We start from the raw sequence: 25,309 nt of genomic DNA on the forward strand, positions 1-25,309 counted from the left end.
CTCCTCAACATCCTGATTTAAACCCATGATTGCTGTGCAATGCACAAGATTGTGACACAGTAGTGTGGCAATTGGAGGTTTAAATCGGATGTGAGGAGGTGACACTGTGCATGGTGATCTTTGACTTCTCCCATGTGTTTGGGGTAGATCTCCACCTTGCCTACCCCTGCTCGATACTGACAGTGATCCACAGCAATTCATGACACACTTATGCTACGTATGGGACACACTCCCTCCTAATGATCAGCAATGGATAGTAACAGTAAGCAGCAAGCAAACAGAGACACATTGGGGTTGATTTACTAAAACTGGAGAGCGCAAAATCTGGTGCAGCTCTGCATAGAAACCAATCAGTTTCCAGGTTTTATTGTCAAAGCTTAGTTGAACAAGCTGAAGTTAGAAGCTGATTGGCTACCATGTACTGCTGCTCCAGATTTTGCACTCTCCAATTTTAGTAAATCAACCCCATTGCCTCCTCAATATTGACAAAAATCAGCAGTGAGTTGTGCCTCGTGAAACTGGACATCTGGTCACCCTATCCTAAGATCACCTTGTCCCCAGGCAATTACAGTTGCTTTGCTTGCAATAAATGTAGGTCTAGTCCTCAAATGTACTTCAAACTCTTTAAAGCGGTTGTAAAGGTAAAAGGTTTTTTCCTTAATGCATTCTCTGCCCCCTCTAAATATTCACCTCAGTCTGATCTTGGTCTAGTGCCGGAAGCTACTTTTCTCCCCTGTTATACGGGATTAGCTGAGAGCAGCGGGAGCCACTGGCTCCTGCTATTGTCAGTCAAAACCTGTTAGCAGAGAGCGAGGCCGAGCCAGGCTGTCTGTCTGAATAGACGCAAACAGCCCAGCTTAGGATTGAGTGTGCACAGGTGCCCCCAGAGAACGCCGCTTTGTATAGGGCCACTTTGTGGAGGGAGGAGCCAGAAGTGCTGGCAGAGGACCCCAGAACAGGAGGATTGGGGCTTCTCTGTGCAAAACCATTGCACAGAGCAAGTGCATATGACATGTTTATTATTTTAATTAAAAAAAAAAAAACTAAGGCATTACAATCACTTTAATTTCAAAATTGAGGGGCAAGAGAAGGTGAATTATCTAAGTCCATTCCAAGGCTCCAACAGGTTCTCTGGCTGACAGTGGCAGCCTGTCCATAGGGGGTGCACGGGCGCCGCCCCCCCACCCAGCAGTCACAAATAAATAAATAAAATAAAATAAAAATATATATTTTTATAAAGGCCCCATTAAAAAAATGTTCTTTAAGTGCACTGTGTTTGGGCGCCGGACACAGTGCGCTATGGGAAGCGCAATGTCAATGCAATCATGAGATTGCAGAGGAGGCGCTTCATTTGCAGGCTTTTGACTAGCTTTGTGGCACATTCCAAAGTGCCGATCAGCTTCCGCCCGTATTACTATGGGCAGGAGCTTTGTTGTTCAAGTTAAGAGGTTACTTCCGGTTTCCCTGTTCCAGTGACGTCGGCAGCTCCGTGGAATGCACAGTGAGGCTGCATTTGATGGGGCACAGTGGGGCTGCATTTGATGGGGCACAGTGAGGCTGCATATGATGGGCACAGTGGCTGCATTCGATGCTGCACAGTGGCTGCATTTGATGGTGCACAGTGGCTGCATAAGATGGGCACAGTAGCTGTATTTGATGGGCACAGTGACTGCATTTGATGGCACAGTGGCTGCATTTGATAATATAGTGGTGGCAACTGATGGGCACAGTGGCTGTGTTTGATGGGCACAGTGGCTGCGTTTGATCGCACAGTGGCTGTGTTTGATGGTACAGTGGTGGCAATTGATGTGCACAGTGGCTGCGTTTGGTGGCACAGTGGCTGCATTTGATGGGGCACAGTGAGGCTGCATATGATGGGCACAGTGGCTACATTCAATGCTGCACAGTGGCTGCATTTGATGGTGCACAGTGGCTGCATAAGATGGGCACAGTAGCTGTATTTGATGAGCACAGTGACTGCATTTGATGGCACAGTGGCTGCATTTGATAATATAGTGGTGGCAACTAATGGGCACAGTGGCTGTGTTTGAGGGGCACAGTGGCTGCGTTTGATTGCACAGTGGCTGTGTTTAATGGTACAGTGGTGGCAATTGATGTGCACAGTGGCTGCGTTTGGTGGCACAGTGGCTGCATTTGATGGCACAGTGGCTGCGTTTGATGGGCACAGTTGCTGCGTTTGATGGCACAGTGGCGGCAATTGATGGACACAGTGGCTGCGTTTGATGGCACAGTGGCTTCGATTGATCGTACAGTGAGGCTGCAATTGATGTTTTTTTTTCAGAATTTTTCAGTTTGTTTGCGGCCAAAAATTTTGAGCACCAGCCGCCACTGCTGGCTGACATTTGCTGAGCAGGTCCCTGAATCTGAGAACACACAGCTAGTCACCATTGGAGCAATCTGGCTACAAAACAAGAGGCTCTTCTGTTACTTTTTTTTTTACACATTTTACAGTATGTTCTTTTTTATATTATTCTCATTAAGTTTAACTTAATTTCCCACAGATATATAAAACACAATTAAGTCCATTTATTCACTGAGAAAAATTGCAACATGTATTTTCCATACAAATACAATAAAAAAACAAAAACATTACTAAAAAAACAGTTAGCAGGCAGCTCTTTATTGCATGTTTCTGTGGGGTTGATTTACGAAATGTAAATAGACTATGCACTTTACAAAGTGCAGTTACACTCTGCAAGTCCAGTTGCTCCAGAGCTTAGCAAATGAGGTAAAATTTCACTTTGCTAAGACTATCCAAACAGGTGCAAGAAAATAAAAAAAAAATAATTTTTGCTTGCACATGATTTGATGATGAAAGTCAGCAGAACTTTTGCTCATTTACTAAGCTCTGGAGTAACTGCAGTTTGCAAAGTGCACAGTCTATTTGCCTTTAGTAAATCAATCCCTATGTCTCTTCTGAAATAACAAACATTTACCTGCCTGCTCACAGTCTTCTATTGAATACACACTGAGCTGCGCATGTATATCTGACACCCTCTGTCTGTGAAGGAATGATGGACTCCAGCAGGCATGCACAGGGTGATCTGACCAGCCAACAAGAGGCCAAAAAGTGAACACTTGGAAGTAGTCAGTGAGAAGAGGACAGCGGCCAATGAAGGATTAACTGCTGCATCGCTGGACTGAGGAAGTGAGTATTTTAGTTAATTATGCTTTGAATCGGTCTTGATACCATCATATTCTAATTACATGTACAACAGCACTGAAAGAGGAAGGGGCAACATCAAAGCAGGGCTTTACAGCTTTGCACAGTTCTGTAAGCCTAACACAGAAAACATTTATACAGGCAATGAGAGCATATAGATCAAAGGCTGTGTTCCTTAAAGCAGACTTCCCGTGCAAATTAAAGCCCTTTACTGGCACGTCCACCCCACAAATAAACATTATACCTATAACATACTTTACAAAAATGATATTTACTCAAGCCTATTGTATTCAAACATTTTCATGGGAATTGGAGCACCCTGTTTTCCTGGAGGCAGCCGCGAAGCACGGTGTCTTCACAAAGTTTTATTTTTTACTTTTTTAGGCCATATGTATCTAAGGGGTCTAGGCAGTGTAGTCTGCAGGTCACAGACTTGGCTTTTTTCTGCCTAGTGGGGTTTCAGATCTCATGAAAATAGTTCACATATACGTTTTTTTCCACTGATCATTAAGACTTTTGGCTGGGTTTTATGCTAGTTAAAAAAATAGTTTCAAATTCTCTAAATTCCTTCAAAAGTTAAACTACCAATTTTGCATTATAATTCAGCAAAATGATCATTCTTGCGTGACACTACATATGCCCCCTTTTGATTTCTTATAAAAATTCTAAGCTAAAAATCCTAAAGAGAGCATATTTTACACCATAAAAGATCTCATCAATAGTTACTTTAAGTTGTTAAATTACTGCAAAAAGAGCTGTGTGGGTGTAGAAGCCTACTCATTACAACAGGCAGAATGAAAAAAGAGAAACTGATTCAAAAGCCATGTACCTGTTTTAGCAACTCTGCAAACACATATTACATTGTATGACAGATGTTTAAAGTTAGCTGTGATATTTTTTTTTCAGGAGAAATTATATCTATATAAAGTCACCCATAAAGCTCCATTTGTATTATTTTTTTTTTTAGAAAAATTTATTTTTTGTGTGAACAGAGAAGATAGCTAATCAGTTTGAAGTCTAAAAGCTTGAGGAGATTGTAGGCGATTTAGTACAATTGCAACAAGAATTGAGTACTGTCCATGATCCTTTTTTTATTTGCACTAACATACAATTTTTCAAGACAAGCTTTTAGGGTATGTCCCCTCCTTCAAGGTCCAAGCAATACTACTGCTGGGACATTGAAGAAGGGGACGTGCCCCGAAAGGTTGTCCAGAAAAATTGTATGTTATTGCAAATAAAAACAAAGAATCACGGACAGTACTCAGTTGTTTCTAGTTTAAATGTAACACTTTTTATATTGGGGGTTAGCAACCTGTGGATTGCGGAGAGGTGACTGGTAGATCGCAGTCTGGGCTTGCTGGTCCGCCATCCCAGAGCATCAACCAGAGTGCAATGCAGAGGGACTACTTGTAAAGTTGGAGTTGTAGTACGAAGCAAGAGCCCCATAAGCCAATGCCTCCTCTGTAGTGCTGGCTCCTTTCCCATGTGGAGTGATACCAACTGCACTTCATCTCTTATCCCGGCTAATGTTCTTTGGAGTGGTGACAGGAAAGAAGAGATCTTCAGTTCAGTGTGAAGCAATACACTGGGCATAAGAGTATAGAGCTTTCACACTGATGTGCTGTGGTTTACTGACACAGCGGGTGCAGTGCAGTATACCTGCAGCTTTCCTGTGGGTTTGATGCACTTAGTCATAGACTTCTATTAAATCTTGTGGGTTTGGTGCACTTTCTAAATGCAGGAATGTTGGTGCGCTTTCCACACCTGCAGGATATAATAGAACATAAAACCAATTGTGCCTGCGCTAAAAAATAAAATGAGAAAAAAATATATATATGGACTAAAAGAAATGATGTGCAGAAATAATTAAATTTAACCGCAATAAATATGCTAATAAAACCATATCTTAATATAAAAGGTTGAAAGTGCACCGTGCATGGATAAAACACAAATGCCAAGTGCTATCCTGTGACATTCAAGTGTCCAACACAATTAGCAATCAACAAATTCAAACTGAAGAAAAGAAGTGTGAATAAACAGTGTCCATGAAATAAGTGTTCATCATGTTTCTCCTGAACGGTGTCCAAATCACAACAAGCAAAATGTGCTCTCCCGTGACACCCCACATGTGCTTGCGCTCACCTCTGATCGTGTGACACAGTAATCAAACAGTGTCAAACATGCAATGGGGCCACTCCTGGGCTCACTCAGGATGCAATGATGTATATACAATCCTCACAGGTAAAGCCAAAATCCTCATTCATAGAAGAGAAAAAGAGAACTCCATGGTGTAATATAGTAAGGAAATTTATTTAAATAAAAGAGATTCCTCCAGGAGGGTACTCACAATGTGTGGGTGCTGCAGTGCACCAAACTATACAGGTATAAACAGTAAGCAGCGACTCGTATGGCGTGCGGTGTGTAATGACCTCCTCCACTGCTGACAGCTCCGTCCTACCCCTCCCCGACACGTATTCGGCACAGGGATCACGTGCCTTCCTCTGGGCGATATCCCCAAGCACCATGGAGTTCTCTTTTTCTCTTCTATGAATGAGGATTTTGGCTTTACCTGTGAGGATTGTATATACATCATTGCATCCTGAGTGAACCCAGGAGTGGCCCCATTGCGTGTTTGACACTGTTTGATTACTGTGTCACACGATCAGAGGTGAGCGCAAGCACATGTGGGGTGTCACGGGAGAGCACATTTTGCTTGTTGTGATTTGGACAACTTAAAAGCGAGTGGCACTTGCACGGTTAACTCTCTCACTCCGTGACTGACCTTTTTGTACTGACCACACTTAAACACTCCTTCTGTTAGAGGACAGATCTCCCAGGTGTGTGATATTTAGAAACCACCACCTCTTCAACTAAACATTTTATGCAAGGGCGTGGCTTGGTCATGGAGCCATGAGCAGCAACTGAAGGGAGCTTCTGAGAGGCCAGCCATCCACGCCGATATACAACCAGCATACTAGTTCTACATGGCATGGAAATATGTACAAGACAAGAAGCCTAAAGCGGACCTTCAGTCATTTTATTATCTTTCCATCTATTAAATCTTCTGTCCTTGTTGTTTTAACTTAGTAGTAAAATAATTTTTTTCTGCCAGTAACTTTCTTATAAAGCCCACTTCCTGTTTCTTGTCTGGTCATTAGCCTAGGCTTATGACATCATGCACAGCTCTCTCTCTCACTTTTGTGAGAGTTTGCCAGGGAGGGAGGGGGGTGAGTCATGAGAGTGCCAATGAGACCCCTTTTTTTTTTTTTTAAATTTAGCACAGGGTTCCCCTTAATTTTCATATCAGACTCGAAGGGCCTTGTATGAATTTTAGGGGGACCCCCATGCAATTTTTTTTAAATTTTGGTTCAGGGTTCCCCTTAATATTCATACCAGACCCAAAGGGCCTGGTAATGGACTGAGGGGGATCCCATGCTCTTTTTTCAATGAGTTTTATCTATATTGCCGAGACCCGACAATTCATTACAGCCGCAATCAGTTTTGAATGTCAGTTTTTCCCTTAGAAATGCCATTTTGCTCTGGTTCTGTTCTAAACATGGGAAAAATGCGCCACTTTACAGGCAGACTAAAGACAACCCCCAGGCACAATATTTAAAGGAATATTTCATTTTTATTGTTTCACTTTAAGCATTAAAAAAAATCACTGCTCCTGAAAAAACGTCCATTTAAAAAAAAAAAAAAAAATTGAGACAATAACTTGCATATAAGCCTTTAAAATGAGCACTTTTGATTTTTCATGTTAGTGTCCCATAGACTTTAACGGTGTTCCGGTGGCTTTCGAATTTGCCCCGAACACCACATATTGTTCGGTGTTCACAGAACACCGAACTGGAGATCACTGTAGTGGTGGTGCACATACGTACTTACATTGGACCAAATTGATCCAGTGTAACTATATAAAAATGTCATGCCTAAGCTTTAGCTTTAAAGTGCTGTGTAGAGAACCTATACAAATCAGAGATATTAGAGCAATAGACACTAAGGGTTATATTTATAAAGAAATATAACAACCAGTGAAACGCTGGCAAATGTCACATTTAGAGTAAGCTATTAAAACAGAATTCAACCTGGTGGAAGAACTTCCTGCCCTATACTACCCACAGTGCTAAACACAAGAATAAATCAATTCTTTATAAATAGGGTACCTTTATAAAAACAGCAAATGCTGCCCAAAAATGCTGGGAGAATCCTGGACATATGTTGAGTGAAAGTAAGGCATATTAGCAAGCAAATCCTTTCTAAATTTACCTTACTGTTCTAGGTGTCATGACTGCATCGAGTCTTGACAGGTTCAAGGCACACTATTGTATGTGTGATACAGGCCTTATAATTACTTTATGCCTATGCTTAACACTAACATTTAAAACATAATACTGATAATATTGTGCATGGGATGAGAGTTACTTTTTAAAGTTTGGAAGTGGTGTATAAAGTGTTTTGAAAGGTTTAATATAATTTGAAAACATATTGGAAAAATTAATGGAACATACTGTGTAATATAAGTAATGATTCGAAATAACAAAGGGTAAACAATGAGCGCAATACGGATAGCAGGATGAGCCGGGCTGTTTTATCTCAGCCCGTTTTTGCTTAGCCATGTGTTTCCCTTTGTGATTCATAATCACCATACATGGAACGATCGGTTAAGAATGTGTGTTATCGTATGAATCAAATAATAACATGTATGGTGGTTGTCTGGCATGCCTACCCGCAGATTATGGCGGAGATATGCTGAGCTATCTAAGGAGAGTGTTTGTTTACAATATATTACTGGAGTGTTATTATATAGTGTTGTATGAATGCACAAGTCCTCTGTAAGTGATGCAGCGGATGCTGCTGATCGGATAGGATGGAACGAGCGTGCGCAGGGTTAACACCCGGCGCTCGCAGTGTATTTAAAGATAGGAGCTGCGCTCCTAGGCCACGCCCTCTGACCAAGTGATGACGAAACGTGTCAGTGTATGACCACGCAGCATCCTACGCCGTCCGATCATCTGTCGACTCAGCTCAGGAACACTGCTCCATGAGAGATCAGCTGAGCGGGGAGACTTTGACAAGCGATAGTGACGGGAGATATTGAGATTCTATATGCCTTTTATATGCTTGCTTTGAATTTTAAAATTGTAAGTGCGCATTTGTAAAGAGGGTATTTTTATCAACAATAAATTTTATTGGATTATGCTATGTGCACATTTCTTTTGCTTGTCACAAGCAACACCTAGATGGAGAGATGCAGTGCCCGCTGACAGAAATTGTTTAAAACACATACTTAATATCTATGTTTATGTGTTAAGTTCATTACATTAGGGGAGTTCTTACACGCGGTGTGGTGACAGGATTCAGCTGGATTTAACCCCACATTAATTTTTTTTGGACTTATGATATATGTATCAAAAATTGGATACAATTATTACAGTAGTTTTCTGTGATTGTTTAGCGCCGCTAATGTTAGAGTGTTTACTGTAACATATTTTGAGATCATTTATTTATTTTTATAGTGGCTGCTTATGCTATTCTAATTAACATCATTGTTATCTCATGAGCGCTGGGTGGGAGGTATCATTTATTTATGTTTAAAGCGGAGTTCCACACAAAAATGGAACTTCCGCTTTCCGGAACCCTCCCCCCCTCCGGTGTCACATTTGGCACCTTTCAGGGGGGAGGGGGGTGCAGATACCTGTCTAAGACAGGTATTTGCACCCACTTCCGGCATAGACTCCCATGGGAGTCTATGCCTCTTCCTGTCCCCACGCGCTGTCTCCTGGGAAACACACAGCTCCCAGGAGAGAGCGGGGACCACTTGGGACGCGCAGCGTGACTCGCACATGCGCAGTAGGGAACCGGGAAGTGAAGCCGCAACGCTTCACTTCCTGATTCCCTCACCTAGGATGGCGGCGGCAGCTGCCGAGAACCGAGCGAGTTCTCGGCGTCGCCTGCCGACATCGCTGGACCCTTAGACAGGTAAGTGGCCATGTATTAAAAGTCAGCAGCTGCAGTATTTGTAGCTGCTGGCTTTTAATATTTTTTTTTTGGCGGTGTGGGTGGACCCCCGCTTTAACTATTTCTCATTGATTATATAATACTGATAATACTTTTGCAGATTGGGATGCTATTGCATAAATGCCTTATTAAATGTTAGAATAGCCTCTAAATCTCCTTTTTCAACTAAGAAATTGATATGAAAACAATTCTTTTAATGGCTTAATTGATTTAGGTAAGAGGCTCCCGTTAAGTGATGATTACCGAAGGCACCTAGGAATAATTACTTTAGTAACTAAAATTAGCAGGAGCAGATGTGCTCCTGCCATAGTATTTAGGTAAGTCAATAGCACTATGGATTAACCCATTGGTGTCAGCTATTACAGTAATTGTATTTATTCGTTCAGTTACAGAAAATATTGACAACAAACCAAGCTAAGCAGCCTAAACTAGCTCTAAACCCCAGCTGGGTAACAAATAGTTTGATAAAGTTCTGTAAAACAAACAACTGTCTGGTCAAGCCTTTCCCTTCTTCTCAGTCCAAGCAGTACTAATGCACAAAATTTTAGCAAAATATCAAGTAGAACAATCTCTGAGAGAAAAAAAAGAACACCACCACACACATACACACAGCAATGGTAAATAAACTGGGATAGTTGTGCATGTAAGGAAATGAGTGGGCATTGGAATGGGGTGTAAGAATGGTCATAAAACTGTAGAATAGTGATTTAGAAAACTGAGGTCCATATTTAGTCCATTGTCAAATACAATTCTCATAATGAAAGCAGTTAATTATCGCTGCATAACGTATTTTGGTATGGTAATCTTCTTTAGGGGTGCTTGTGGCAGTGCAACGATGCAGGAGTATACTTTGTAGACAGTTGTCAGGCAGTAGAAGGGGTAATATACTCACCTCTCTGGCAGCCTGTGCCTTTTATCATTCCCCTTTTCCAGTGCTTCAGCCTCCCTCCATCAGACTCTTTGGTGTTCAAATCTTTTGGGAACAGATTCCTGTGTCCCTAGTCGCACACCATAGTTCTATCCTCCAACCCCTATGTAGTGCTATCCCCGTAGAAGTCGCTGGATAGGATGGGTCATCTGTTCTTTTCCTCAACCTTCTAAAGAACCTCAGCTCCTCTGACACAGCAAGTTGAGTATACAAACAGATAATCACTAAAAGCAATGCTTAGTACCCAATAGTAGTGCTATATCAAAGAAAACAGACACCAAACCATGTAGTAGAGATAAACTTAATATATTGTCATCCAATATGGTTGGTAACTAGGCAAGCATAAAATGGATTAACATGAATCCCCTTCTTCTCTGATGCTACGCATCGGGATTGAGCAACAGGCATACAAGCTCGCTGCTCGCAGAGTATATGTTTTTAAACTAGCTTTTTTCATTAAATAAAATTGGAAAAACAAAACTACACTATTGGGAATCTTTTCTACACATATTACCATCACGGAGGGTATCGGGAGGGACCCCCAGGACTACCATAGAGAAGGCACTACCCGCCATAGAGTACCACAAGCTGGGCCAAACATATCAGGACCCCTAGAGGCAGGTGGAAATATACATACCCTCAGAAAGAGCCATCTACTCATGCTGTTACCTTACAGCAGTAAGGTGAGAGGCTTAAGAGCACTTAAGTGTCATAGCACTTGAAAGAAAAGACACCAGTCACTTATTCACTCCTTTTTATGGTGAAGGTATTTATCACTGGTCTGAAATTTATATAGCAGACAATTTTTTTGATTTTTATTATTCTTTGTTCTGCACTTACTTTTATTATGGACTTTTTATGTTGGTCATTTGTTTTTATATCCTGCACACACCAGTCACTATATTTTGCTATATGAATGCTATAAGCACTTTGTAATTTTAGGAATTTCTGGTACGGGTATTGATTGATACACTGGATATTATTCAACCTGTGGATACACATTTCTATTCACTTATGTTGTGCATTTGTACTTTATATATAGAAGTTGAGAGGAATTTGCTTATCCATATTTAAAATGTATGTTTATGTTGGCACCTAAGAGCACAGCACCATCAACTTACCAGTGCCTGTGGCAGTTAGCTAAAACACCACATCTAAAGTGATAGTGTGAGAGCACTATTGTGTATATGTTAGGTATATATTTACTGGATGTGACATCACTTTTTATATTTTACAAAAATATTGGGTATTATGTTAAGTTTGTGTGCACTAAATTTCATTAAAGTGCATGTTTTCCTCAAAATCTTCTTTTGATAAACAACTGCGCATAACATTGTGTGACAAAGAATTACTACTACTACCATTTTGTTCTCCATGGCCTTCACTTTCAGAAAATATATCATGTTTGGAGGTTCTAAGTAATTTTCTAACAAAAAAATGCAGGATATTACATGTATGTGAGAAATGTCAGAATTGGCCCAGATTTTAAGTGGTTAAATATTTTCTCAAATTTGCAGCAAACCCACACTAGTTTATCCTTCAATTCGGCCTCCCATAAACACTTTGCAGATTCTCAGTTGACATGCCTCTCAGATTAAGATCAGGGATCAGATCTGACTCTCTATGAGGAACTGAAATGTCAAGGTTCCTACTCAAAGACTGGGCCATAAATTTATCGAACCTCATGGGGTTGTCCAACAGATTAACCCAGTTTCTTTGCTTTTTCTCAACAGATTAAACCAGTTTCCTTCTGTTAGCAAATTCCTGCTTCCATGAGAATTCCCAACATTTTTCATGTCTTTCTGATGAAGGCTTTTAATATCAATGTTTCTACTCAGTCACCACTGATTGTTAAGAGTAATATAAAGTGGCATGCTTCTTGGACTCCAGCAGAATCAGGATTTTAATTCAGTATCTTACTCAGTGGAAGGGCTTTGGTCCTGAGGAAAGTTCATGTCTTTTCTGTCTACTCACACAGAATTGTGAACAATTTTCATAAACTTCATCCTAAAAGGCTGGCCCCCAGGGGTCCCAAAGGGTCCTGTGGCTCCACCCCAGAGAGGTGGTAATGGGTAATGTTAGGAGTGAGAGACAGGCTCACATTGCTACTCTACTCCCCCTTGCTCAGCCCAGTCTATATCTCAGTTGTCGGGCAAGAGCCAATGACTAGTCATGTTTTCTATGCACAATAATTATTTATTTATTTCAGGTACTTATATAGTGCCATCAATTTACGCAGCGCTTTACATATACATTGTACATTCACATCAGTCCCTACCCTCAAGGAACTTACAATCTAAGGTCCCTAACTCACATTCATACATACTAGGGACAATTTAGACAGGATCCAATTAACCTACCAGCATGTCTTTGGAGTGTGGGAGGAAACCGGAGTACCCGGAGGAAACCCATGCAGGCACAGGGAGAACATGCAAACTCCAGGCAGGTAGTGTCGTGGTTGGGATTCGAACCAGCAACCCTTCTTACTGCTAGGCGAGAGTGCTATCCACTACACCACTAATTAATGTTTATTATTATTACTATACAGGATTTATATAACACCAACAGTTTGTGCAGCATGTTACAATTTAAAGAGAGACAGTGCAGTTTGTCAGGGAACATCTGAACAATTAAATTAGTCAGCTATATCAATCGTTTAATCGATCATTGAACAACAGTGTCTCCAATATAAATTTAGAAAAATAATTTAACTGACTTAATTCATTATTCCTGAATTCTTTTGCCAATGCAGAAATTATGTAGGTCAAGTGAGAAGCTTGATTAACTTCCTGTTGAGAAATGCTATAGAATCCTTTTTGAATGCACTCAGTGGTAACAAGTAAAATACTTTATCTGGAAACACAAAAAGTACCCAGTTGGAAGATATAACAGGATGAGCAGTCATGTGCTATCAGCAGCTTTGAAACCAACCTGGTCAGCTAATCAACAGCATGGGATATACTAAATCAATGAAGTAGCTCTCTGTTAACCTATTGATTTAATTCTGTGTTAGAGTTAACATCATAATTGCAGTTTTTTTCTAGTCCATCCATGTTCATTCAAGTCTGAGGGATCAATATCCATAGCACGCCTTGCTAAAGCCCTCTATAAAAGCAGATATAGTTTATTGCTGACACTTTTCAAAAAAACACATTTAATATATAGTATTGCAGACTTCTTTTCCTGGCAATTCATTGGCCAGTTTTTCTATTTGCAAGTTTCTAGAGAGGAAGAATTCTTGGGGAAATGCATCTGATGAAATATCATAAAATTTACATTATAAAAACTTCCAAAACTTTAAATTGATATGACAGAATTTATTGCACAAAGGTTGTTTTCAATAATTTGTCCAACCGCATGCCTCTACCATAAGGTGTTTCTATGGTCTGTAATACCTTTTTGCTACACCAAGGACCTCTGAGTTCAAGAGGAGCAGCCCGCTAACACACCAGTTCATCACCTTCTCCAGAAAGTTGGTTGCCTCTCCATTTGAGATATTTGGGGACACAGCATTTAAAACCTAAATTTGGAACCTTACAAATACAATCCAGAGATAAACAACTTAACAGGAGTTGGGTTTTAATCCAACCTTGACATTAATTCTTGGAAATATCTAATTGATTGTTGTGGTTTCTGTACTTGATATTTTTTTGAGCTAAGAAGTAAATATAATTCTGTTTACTTATTTTCATGTAGATTCTACTTTATTGCATTGTTCTGTGTGAAGGATACAAGCAATGGCAATAGAATATTTAAGGATACTGAAGTAAATAAAATAAAATAAAATGAGAAATAAGCAGAATAGATCATTTTCTCCTTTCACTTAAAGTATAAATTAATGTTATTGCTGCATACAAATAATTGCACACCTACAGAAAGTACACCTGCCATGAGAGAAGTATGGGGGCTACCTTTACCATGAATAGAAAAGAAAGACTGTGATCCGGGTGAGCAACCAAGGTAACATTGTTAATGGATTACAATCATTATTACAGAGATCGTATTTTTAATCAGCAGTTTATATTATAGAATAGAGGATGCACCTATGCAACACAGACCATTACAAACTTTACAAGAAAACGACATGTTAATTAGGTTAACACACGTTACTAAGTCTGTTAAAGCTGGACTCAAGGCAGATAAAAATACACAAATGAGTACAGCTCTGTATTCTTTACTACTTATTTAAATGCATTTTTGAAATGTTAGCAGTGCAATTACTTGGATTGTTTTTTCTTTAGTCACTTGCAGTCCCTGTATAGCAAAGCTCAGACTAGGGAAGGGTAAAGAAGCATAAGGAGCCAATCAATTGTTCCTCAATGTAATGGGCAAAACAGATATTAGCCCATTAATATGCTGCTTCTCCTTTCAATGCCAAACTATCGGGTGTAGAAGAGACCTGTAATGCCCCGTACACGCGGTCGGATTTTCTGACGGAAAATGTTCGATGGGAGCTTTTTGTCGGAAATTCCGACCGTGTGTAGGCTCCATCGGACATTTTCCATCAGAATTTCCGTCACACAAAATTTGAGAGCTGGTTCTCAAATTTTCTGACAACAAAATCTGTTGCTGTAAATTCCGATCATGTGTACACAATTCTAAAGCACAAAGTTCCACGCATGCTTGGAATCAAGCAGAAGAGCCGCACTGGCTATTGAACTTCATTTTTCTCGGCTCGTCGTACGTGTTGTACGTCACCTCGTTCTTCACGTTAGGAATCGCTGACAAGATTTGTGTGACCGTGTGTATGCAAGTCAAGTTTGAGCCAACATCCGTCGGAATGTAGGAATGTCCGATCGTGTGTACAGGGCATAAGTGTTACTCCTGCCCTGCCAGACAGGGCTGTTCTATTTGGCAGAGCTGTGTAAATATCAGAACTGTATAAGCAGATTCTTTTTGAATCTGTGTATTGAGCTGGTTCAGCTTTTACCTTTTTGCTGCCCATAATGTGTCTCATACATTATGGCATTAAAAGGTTTAAAACAAGCTTAAAAACAAGCTGTGGGGCTGCAAGGTAAATTTATCTGATCACTTTTTAAATGTAAGCAAATGTATGCCTAATGCCTTCATATTACATGCTACACATGACATATTACATAGTACATGTCACCTGCTAATTTGATCACATAGAGGGCTTGTTAGGGTACATTAAAAATTAAAGAGTCTTTAAGAACTGTAATAAAATTTAAAGAAATCAAAAACACCTCTTTGCCCCATATGCACAAACATGTAGGACACGCAGACACACCTCAATGACAATGGGCTATAATGTATGTAAGTGATATGGTTAGATGGTTAGTTGGTTTTCTTATTTTAAAAGAGAAGAGAAGGGAAAGTAAAAGAAAACCCTGAATGTTGGGTTGACAAATTACTAAAAGAAGGGAAATCTTTCAATGAATTCTGGTAACCTTCAATGACACACGGGAGTATGCAAAATCTGGTGCAGCTCTGAACAGAAACCATCAGCTTCCAGTTTTTTTTGTTAAAGCTTAATTGAACACGCTGAAGTTAAAAGCTGATTGGTTACCATGCACAGCTGCAGATTCTGAGTGCTCCAGTTTTAGTAAATGACCCCCTCTGGGATTCTCTCTTTTTGGAGGGATTTCCTCTTACTTCCTGTTTTGGCTATGAGACTGGACAGGAAGGGACATCTCTCAATGGGACGCAGAAGTAAAAAAAAAAAAAAAAACTGATGAGGGTTATAACCATTTATTACTCTTATGTCCGCCAGCGACCCGCGACCGCTTAGTACAGAGGCAGAACGGGATCTGCCAGTGTAAACAAGCGGATCCCTGTTCTGCCAGATGACATGTCAGATCTTCTGTTCCCAGTGATCGGAAACAGTGATCTCTGTCATGTCCCTGGCAGCCAATCCCCCCTACAGTTATAACACACCTAGGGAACACACTTAACCCCTTGATCGCCCCTAGTCTTAACCCCTTCCCTGCCAGTGTAATTTTTACATTGATCAGTCCATTATTATAGCAAAAAGTGTAATTTGGGGTCAGATTTGTGCGCTGCAGTGTCGCAGTCCCACAAAAAAATTGCAGATCTCCGCCATTACTAGTAAAAACAATAAAAAATAAATAAAAGTCCCTAAATCTATCCCATAGTTTGTAGACGCGATAACTGTTGCGCAAACCAATCAATAAACGCCTATTGCGATTTTTTTACCAAAAATATGTAGAAGAATATATATTGGCCTAAACTTATTAATAATCATTTTTATATTTTTTTGGGATATGAATTATAGCAAAAAGTAAAAAAAAAAAAGCTTTTTTTAAAAAATTTTTGCTTTTTGTTTGTTTATCGGACAAAAAATAAAGACCACAGAGGTGATCAAGTACCACCAAAAGAAAGCTCTTTTTGTGAGAAAAAAAGCACGTCAATTTTGTTGGGGTAGAGCGTCGCACGACCACACAATTGTCAGTTAACCACTTGCTGACCGCCTCACGACGATATACGTCGGCAGAATGGCACGGGCAGGCAGAATCACGTACCCATACGTGATCTGCCTCCCGTGGGCGGGGGGTCCAATCGGACCCCCCCGGTGCCCGAGGCGGTCGGCTTTTGTCCAGCGGCGATCGGAGGTGAGGGGGAGGCCATCCATTCGTGGCCCCCCCTCGCGATCGCCGCCGGCCAATGAAATCATTCCTATGCTGCTGTATGGTAAACAGCAGCAAAGGAAATTATGTCATCTCACCTCAGCTCGGCAGTTTCTGTTCCGACGCCGAGGAGAGAAGACTGTAATGTGAGTGAAAACACACACACACAGTAGAACATGCCAGGCACACAAAACACCCCCAATCACCCCTCCCCCCCCCCCCCGTCACACTGACACCAAGCAGCTTTTTTTTTTTTCTGATTACTGCATGGTGTCAGTTTGTGACAGTTATGCCCAGTACACACGGTCGGACTTTGTTCGGACATTCCGACAACAAAATCCTAGGATTTTTTCCGACGGATGTTGGCTCAAACTTGTCTTGCATACACACGGTCACACAAAGTTGTCGGAAAATCCGATCGTTCTGAACGCGGTGACGTAAAACACGTACGTCGGGACTATAAACGGGGCAGTGGCCAATAGCTTTCATCTCTTTATTTATTCTGAGCATGCGTGGCACTTTGTCCGTCGGATTTGTGTACACACGATCGGAATTTCCGACAACGGATTTTGTTGTCGGAAAATTTCATCTCCTGCTCTCCAACTTTGTGTGTCGGAAAATCCGATGGAAAATGTCCGATGGAGCCCACACACGGTCGGAATTTCCGACAACACGCTCCGATCGGACATTTTCCATCGGAAAATCCGACCGTGTGTACGGAGCATTAGTGTGTTAGGGCAGTTAGGGTTAGCCCCTTTTAGGTCTACGGTACCCCACTAACCCCCCCCAATAAAGTTTTAACCCCTTGATCACCCCCTGTCGCCAGTGTCACTAAGCGATCATTTTTCTGATCGCTGTATTAGTGTCGCTGGTGATGCTAGTTAGGGAGGTTAATATTTAGGTTCACCGTCAGCGTTTTATAGCGTCAGGGACCCCCATATACTACCGAATAAAGGTTTTAACCCCTTGATTGCCACCTAGTTAACCCTTTCACCACTGATCACCGTATAACTGTTACGGGTGACGCTGGTTAGTTCGTTTATTTTTTATAGTGTCAGGGCACCCGCCGTTTATTACCGAATAAAAGTTTAGCCCCCCAATATCTGATCCGATCAGATCTATACTAGCGTCCCCAGCAGTTTAGGGTTCCCAAAAACGCAGTGTTAGCGGGATCAGACCAGATACCTGTTAGCACCTGCATTTTGCCCCTCCGCCCGGCCCAGCCCAGCCCACCCAAGTGCAGTATCGATCGATCACTGTCACTTACAAAACACTAAATGCATAACTGCAGCGTTCGCAGAGTCAGGCCTGATCCCTGCGATCGCTAACAGTTTTTTTGGTAGCGTTTTGGTGAACTGGCAAGCACCAGCCCCAGGCAGTGTCAGGTTAGCGCCAGTACCGCTAACACCCACGCACGCACCGTACACCTTCCTTAATGGTATAGTATCTGATCGGATCAATATCTGATCCGATCAGATCAATACTAGCGTCCCCAGCAGTTTAGGGTTCCCAAAAACGCAGTCTTAGCGGAATCAGCCCAGATACCTGCTAGCACCTGCGTTTTGCCCTTCCGCCCAGCCCAGCCCACCCAAGTGCAGTATCGATCGATCACTGACACTTACAAAACACTAAACGCATAACTGCAGCGTTCGCAGAGTCAGGCCTGATCCCTGCGATCGCTAACAGTTTTTTTGGTAGCGTTTTGGTGAACTGGCAAGCACCAGCGGCCTAGTACACCCCGGTCATAGTCAAACCAGCACTGCAGTAACACTTGGTGACGTGGGGAGTCCCATAAGTGCAGTTCAAGCTGGTGAGGTGGCAAGCACAAGTAGTGTCCCGCTGCCACCAAGAAGAAGACAAACAGGCCCGTCGTGCCCATAATGCCCTTCCTGCTGCATTCGCCAATCCTAATTGGGAACCCACCGCTTCTGCAGCGCCCGTACTTTCCCCATTCACATCCCCAACCAAATGCAGTTGGCTGCATGAGAGGCATTTTCTATATGTCCTCCCGAGTACCCCTACCCAACGAACCCCCCCCAAAAAAGATGTCGTGTCTGCAGCAAGCGCGGATATAGGCATGACACCCGCTATTATTGTCCCTCCTGTCCTGATAATCCTGGTCTTTGCATTGGTGAATGTTTTGAACGCTACTATACACTAGTTGAGTATTAGCGTAGGGTACAGCATTGCACAGACTAGGCACACTTTCACAGGGTCTCCCAAGATGCCATCACATTTTGAGAGACCCGAACCTGGAACCGGTTACAGTTATAAAAGTTAGTTACAAAAAAAGTGTAAAAAAAAATAAATAAAAAAATAATATATAAAATTTTAAAAAATAGTTGTCGTTTTATTGTTGTCTCTCTCTCTATTCTCTCTCTATTGTTCTGCTCTTTTTCACTGTATTCTTTTCTGCAATATTTTATTGTTATTATGTTTTATCATGTTTGCTTTTCAGGTATGCAATTTTTTATACTTTACCGTTTACTGTGTTTTATTGTTAACCATTTTTTTGTCTTCAGGTACGCCATTCACGACTTTGAGTGGTTATACCAGAATGATGCCTGCAGGTGTAGGTATCATCTTGGTATCATTCTTTTCAGCCAGTGGTCGGCTTTCATGTAAAAGCAATCCTAGCGGCTAATTAGCCTCTAGACTGCTTTTACAAGCAGTGGGAGGGAATGCCCCCCCCCCCACCGTCTTCCGTGTTTTTCTCTGGCTCTCCTGTCTCAACAGGGAACCTGAGAATGCAGCTGGTGATTCAGCCAGCTGACCATAGAGCTGATCAGAGACCAGAGTGGCTCCAAACATCTCTATGGCCTAAGAAACCGAAAACTACAAGCATTTCATGACTTAGATTTCGCCGGATGTAAACAGCGCCACTGGGAAATTGGGAAAGCATTTTATCACACCGATCTTGGTGTGGTCAGATGCTTTGAGGGCAGAGGAGAGATCTAGGGTCTAATAAACCCAATTTTTTTTCAAAAAAGAGTACCTGTCACTACCTATTGCTATCATAGGGGTTATTTACATTCCCTGAGATAACAATAAAAATGATTAAAAAAAAAATGAAAGGAACAGTTTAAAAATAAGATAAAAAAGCAAAAAAATAATAATGGAAATCGAGGGCAGTAATTTTAGCAGTAGACCTCCTCTGTAAATCTAAAGTGGTAACATGTAAAGGCTTTTAAAGGCTTTTAAAAATGTATTTATTTTGTTGCCACTGCACGTTTGTGCGCAATTGTAAAGTATGTCATGTTTGGTATCCATGTACTCGGCCTAAGATCATCTTTTTTATTTCAGCAAACATTTGAGCAATATAGTGTGTTTTAGTGCATTAAAATTTAAAATAGTGTGTTTTTTCCCCAAAAAATGCGTTTGAAAAATCGCTGCGAAAATACTGTGTGAAAAAAAAAAATGAAACACCCACCATTTTAATCTGTAGGGCATTTGCTTTAAAAATATATAATGTTTGGGGGTTCAAAGTAATTTTCTTGTAAAAAAAAAAAATTTTTTCATGTAAACAAAAAGTGTCAGAAAGGGCTTTGTCTTCAAGTGATTAGAAGAGTGGGTGATGTGTGACATAAGCTCCTAAATGTTGTGCATAAAATGCCAGGACAGTTCAAAACCCCCCCAAATGACCCCATTTTGGAAAGTAGACACCCCAAGCTATTTTTTGAGAGGCATGTCGAGTCCATGGAATATTTTATATTGTGACACAAGTTGCGGGAAAGAGACAAATTTTTTTTTTTTTTGCACAAAGTTGTCACTAAATGATATATTGCTCAAACATGCCATGGGAATATGTGAAATTACACCCCAAAATACATTCTGTTGCTTCTCCTGAGTACGGGGATACAACATGTGTGGGACTTTTTGGGAGCCTAGCCGCGTACGGGACCCCGAAAACCAATCACTGCCTTCAGGCTTTCTAAGGGTGTAAATTTTTGATTTCACTCTTCACTGCCTATCACAGTTTCGGAGGCAATGGAATGCCCAGGTGGCACAAAACCCCCCCAAATGACCCAATTTTGGAAAGTAGACACTCCAAGCTATTTCCTGAGAGGTATAGTGAGTATTTTTCAGACCTCACTTTTTGTTACAAAGTTTTGAAAATTGAAAAAAGAAAGAAAAAAAGTTTTTTCTTGTCTTTCTTCATTTTCAAAAACAAATGAGAGCTGTAAAAAACTCACCATGCCTCTCAGCAAATAGCTTGGGGTGTCTACTTTCCAAAATGGGGTCATTTGGGGGGGTTTTGTGCCACCTGGGCATTCCATGGCCTCCGAAACTGATAAGCAGTGAAGAGTGAAATCAAAAATGTACACCCTTATGCCCCGTACACACGGTCGGACTTTGTTCGGACATTCCGACAACAAAATCCTAGGATTTTTTCCGATGGATGTTGGCTCAAACTTGTCTTGCATACACACGGTCACACAAAGTTGTCGGAAAATCCGATCGTTCTGAACGCGGTGACATAAAACACGTACGTCGGGACTATAAACGGGGCAGTGGCCAATAGCTTTCATCTCTTTATTTATTCTGAGCATGCGTGGCACTTTCTCCGTCGGATTTGTGTACACACGATCGGAATTTCCGAAAACGGATTTTGTTGTCGGAAAATTTTATATCCTGCTCTCAAACTTTGTGTGTCGGAAAATCCGATGGAAAATGTTTGATGGAGCGTACACACGGTCAATATTTCCGACAACAAAGTCCTATCACACATTTTCCATCGGAAAATCCGACCGTGTGTACAGGGTATTAGAAATCCTGGTGCAATTCCATATATGCCCATGGCCTGTGTGAGCAATATATCATTTAGTGACAACTTTTTGTAATTTTTTTTTTTTTTTTTGTCATTATTCAATCACTTGGGACAAAAAAAAATAATATTCAATGGGCTCAACATGCCTCTCAGCAATTTCCTTGGGGTGTCTACTTTCCAAAATGGGGTCATTTGGGGGGGTTTTGTACTGCCCTGCCATTTTAGCACCTCAAGAAATGACATAGGCAGTCATAAACTAAAAGCTGTGTAAATTCCAGAAAATGTACCCTAGTTTGTAGACCCTATAACTTTTGCGCAAACCAATAAATATACGCTTATTGACATTTTTTTACCAAAGACATGTGGCCGAATACATTTTGGCCTAAATGTATGACTAAAATTGAGTTTATTGGATTTTTTTTATAACAAAATTAGAAAATATAATTTTTTTCAAAATTTTCGGTCTTTTTCCGTTTATAGCGCAAAAAATAAAAACGGCAGAGGTGATCAAATACCATCAAAAGAAAGCTCTATTTGTGGGAAGAAAAGGACGCAAATTTCGTTTGGGTACAGCATTGCATGACCGCGCAATTAGCAGTTAAAGCGACGCAGTGCCAAATTGTAAAAAGTGCTCTGGTCAGGAAGGGGGTAAATCCTTCCGGGGCTGAAGTGGTTAAAGCGACACAGTGCCGTATCACAAAAAATGGCCTGGTCATTTAGGGGGCAAATCCTTCTGGTACTTAAGTGGTAAAAATAGTTAACATTTAGTATTATCGGTATTTTAACTCTAAACCGATCAGTTGCAAAGGAGCAAGCAATTTTAGGGCTTGATATATTTATTTGAAACATCGTCATCTTTTATATTTTACAAAAAAATTTAGAATTACACTATATAGAGAAAAGTATTGGGATACCTGCTTTTACACGCACATGAACTTTAATGGTATCCCTGTCTTAGTCGGTAGGGTTCAATATTGAGTTGGCCCACCCTTTGTAGCTATAACAGCTTGTACACAGGTGTAATTAATGTGTGTCCTGGATTAAAGCGATGATGTGGCAACCCTACCTGCACTCTGCTTTCACCTCTTATCAGTATGTTCCTTAGCACATGAACTGATTGGCTCCATATGCTGCTCTCATTCACACTCCAGCTCTTATGTAGAGGGACTGCAAGAGGCTGATACCAAGTCACATCCAGGTTTGAGGGATCCATCCACGGAACACCTCATCCCCCCCCTGGGATCTACAGAATCATCCATATTCTTGAGACTCTGCACACCTTCCAGGACCCGGGCACCAGTCGGAGGAATCCAGCAATCTGCGATACCACAGACATCCACAGCCTCTTACCACCCAAGCCTTATCTGACCCAATTCGGCGTATGCCCTGTCGGGTCCACCACATCTGGTAAGCCTTCTTTTCTCTCGGTGGTAGTGAGCTGATCTGCCGTTTTGGGACACTGGATTTACCCATTTATAATATGTTTACCTAAGGACTAAACATTGTCATTTTTAGCCATAAACACCTATATCAGGACTTCCTATCCATGAATAGGTCTTTATATTGGTGATCCCCTTCACTGTATATCTACCCATTTAGGGTTATTTAAAACATTCCCATAGACACACTCCTAAACCTTGTGGACAGCCTTCCCAGAAGAGTTGAAGCTGTTATAGCTGCAAAGGGTGGGCCAACTCAGTATTGAACCCTACAGACTAAGATAGGGATGCCATTTAAAGTGCATGTGCGTGTAAAGGCAGGTGTCACAATACTTTTGACAATATAGTATAATTCTATATTTTTTTGTAAAATATAAAAGATGAGGATGTCTCAAATAAATATATCAAGCCCTAAAATTGCTTGCTCCTTTTCAACTGATCAGTTTAGAGTTAAAATACCGATACTACTAAATGTTAACTATTCTTACCACTTAAGTACCGGAAGGATTTGCCCCCTAAATGACCAGGCCATTTTTTTGTGATACGGCACTGTGTCTCTTTAACTGACAATTGCGCAGACGTGTGATGCTCTACCCCAACAGAATTGACGTCCTTTTTTCCCACAAATAGAGCTTTCTTTTGGTGGTACTTGATCACCTCTGTGATCTTTATTTTTTACGCAATAAACATAAAGCGACAAAAACATTGTGGACAGCCTTCTCAGAAGAGTTGAAGCTGTTATAGCTGCAAAGCGTAGGCCAACTCAAAATGTAACCCTACGGACTAAGACTGGGATGCCATTAAAGTTCATGTGCATGTAAAGGCAGATGTCCCAATACTTTTGACAATATAGTGTATATTGTGTTTGGGTTAACTAAAATAAAAGTGGTTGTAAATGCTGAAGGTTTTTTACCTTAATGCATTCAATGCCTTAAGGACCAGTCTCGTTTTGGATTTTAGGTGTTTACATGTTTAAAACAGTTTTTTTGCTAGAAAATTACTTAGAACCCCCAAACATTATATATTGTTTTTTTCTAACACCCTAGAGAATAAAATGGTGGTCATTGCAATACTTTTTTTGCACCGTATTTGCGCAGCGGTCTTATAAGCGCACTTTTTTTGGAAAAAATTCACTTTTTTGAATAAAAAAATAAGACAACAGTAAAGTTAGCCCAATTTTTTTTATATTGTGAAATATAATGTTACGCCAAGTAAATTGATACCCAACATGTTACGCTTCAAAATTGCGCCCGCTCGTGGAATAGCGTCAAACTTTTACACTTAAAAATCTCCATAGGCGACATTTAAAAAATTCTACAGGTTGCATGTTTTGCGTTACAGAGGAGGTCTAGGGCTAGAATTATTGCTCTTGCTCTACCGGTCGTGGCGATACCTCACATGTGTGGTTTGACCACCGTTTTCATATGTGGGCGCTACTCACGTATGCGTTCGCTTCTGCACGCGAGCTCGTCGGGACAGGGCGCTTTAAAAAAAAAATTTTTTTTTAATTATTTATTTTACTTTATTTTATTTATTTTTTCACTGTTTAAAAAAAAAAAAAATTGGATCACTTTTATTCCTATTACAAGGAATGTAAACATCCCTTGTAATAGAAAAAAGCATGACAGGTCCTCTTAAATATGAGATCTGGGGTCAAAAAGTCCTCAGATCTCATATTTAGATTAAAACGCAAAAAAAAAAAGAAAAAAAAGAAAAAAAAAGTCGTTTAAAAAAATGACACAAAAAAATTGTGCCTTTAAGAGAAGTGGGCTAGGCCGACGTAATGACGTCACTCCGGCCGTCCTATGGTATAGAGACGGGTGGGCGCCATCTTGGCCTCACTCGTCTCTATACCCAGGCACAGAAAGGATCCGATCGCTACTGACGGCTCCGGTAAGCGGCGGAGGGCGCGGGAGAGCGGCGGGAGGGGGGGTGGCACCTCTCCCGCCACTGATAACGGTGATCTCGCGGCGAATCCGCCGCAGAGACCACCATTATCGTGTACAGAAACGCCGGCCACAAAGATGGATACCTTGGTTGTAGCAGCAGCTGCTGCCGTTACCGAGATATCCATCTTTAAAGTGATGACGTATATATACAGTGGCCGGTCGTTAAGTGGTTAAGGTAAAAGACCTTTTATTGTCAGCCCCCTCCCATTTCCCCTTGTTTGTTCAACGTTTGTTAAAGGCCCCAATGGAAAATTTGCGGCGGAACGTGTCCAATCAGATACTGCCACTGTTTAGATATTTGGACAGCCAGTGGGGCCAGCTGTCAAAATGCAATAGCTCTAGAGGAATATTTTTCCATCCCAGCTGTATCTTTTAATCTATTAGTGTTTTTTTGTTCAGCCCACATGTTGTGTAA

Source organism: Aquarana catesbeiana, linkage group LG01, assembly GCF_042186555.1.
Source record: "Aquarana catesbeiana isolate 2022-GZ linkage group LG01, ASM4218655v1, whole genome shotgun sequence".
Taxonomy (NCBI): Eukaryota; Metazoa; Chordata; class Amphibia; order Anura; family Ranidae; genus Aquarana; species Aquarana catesbeiana.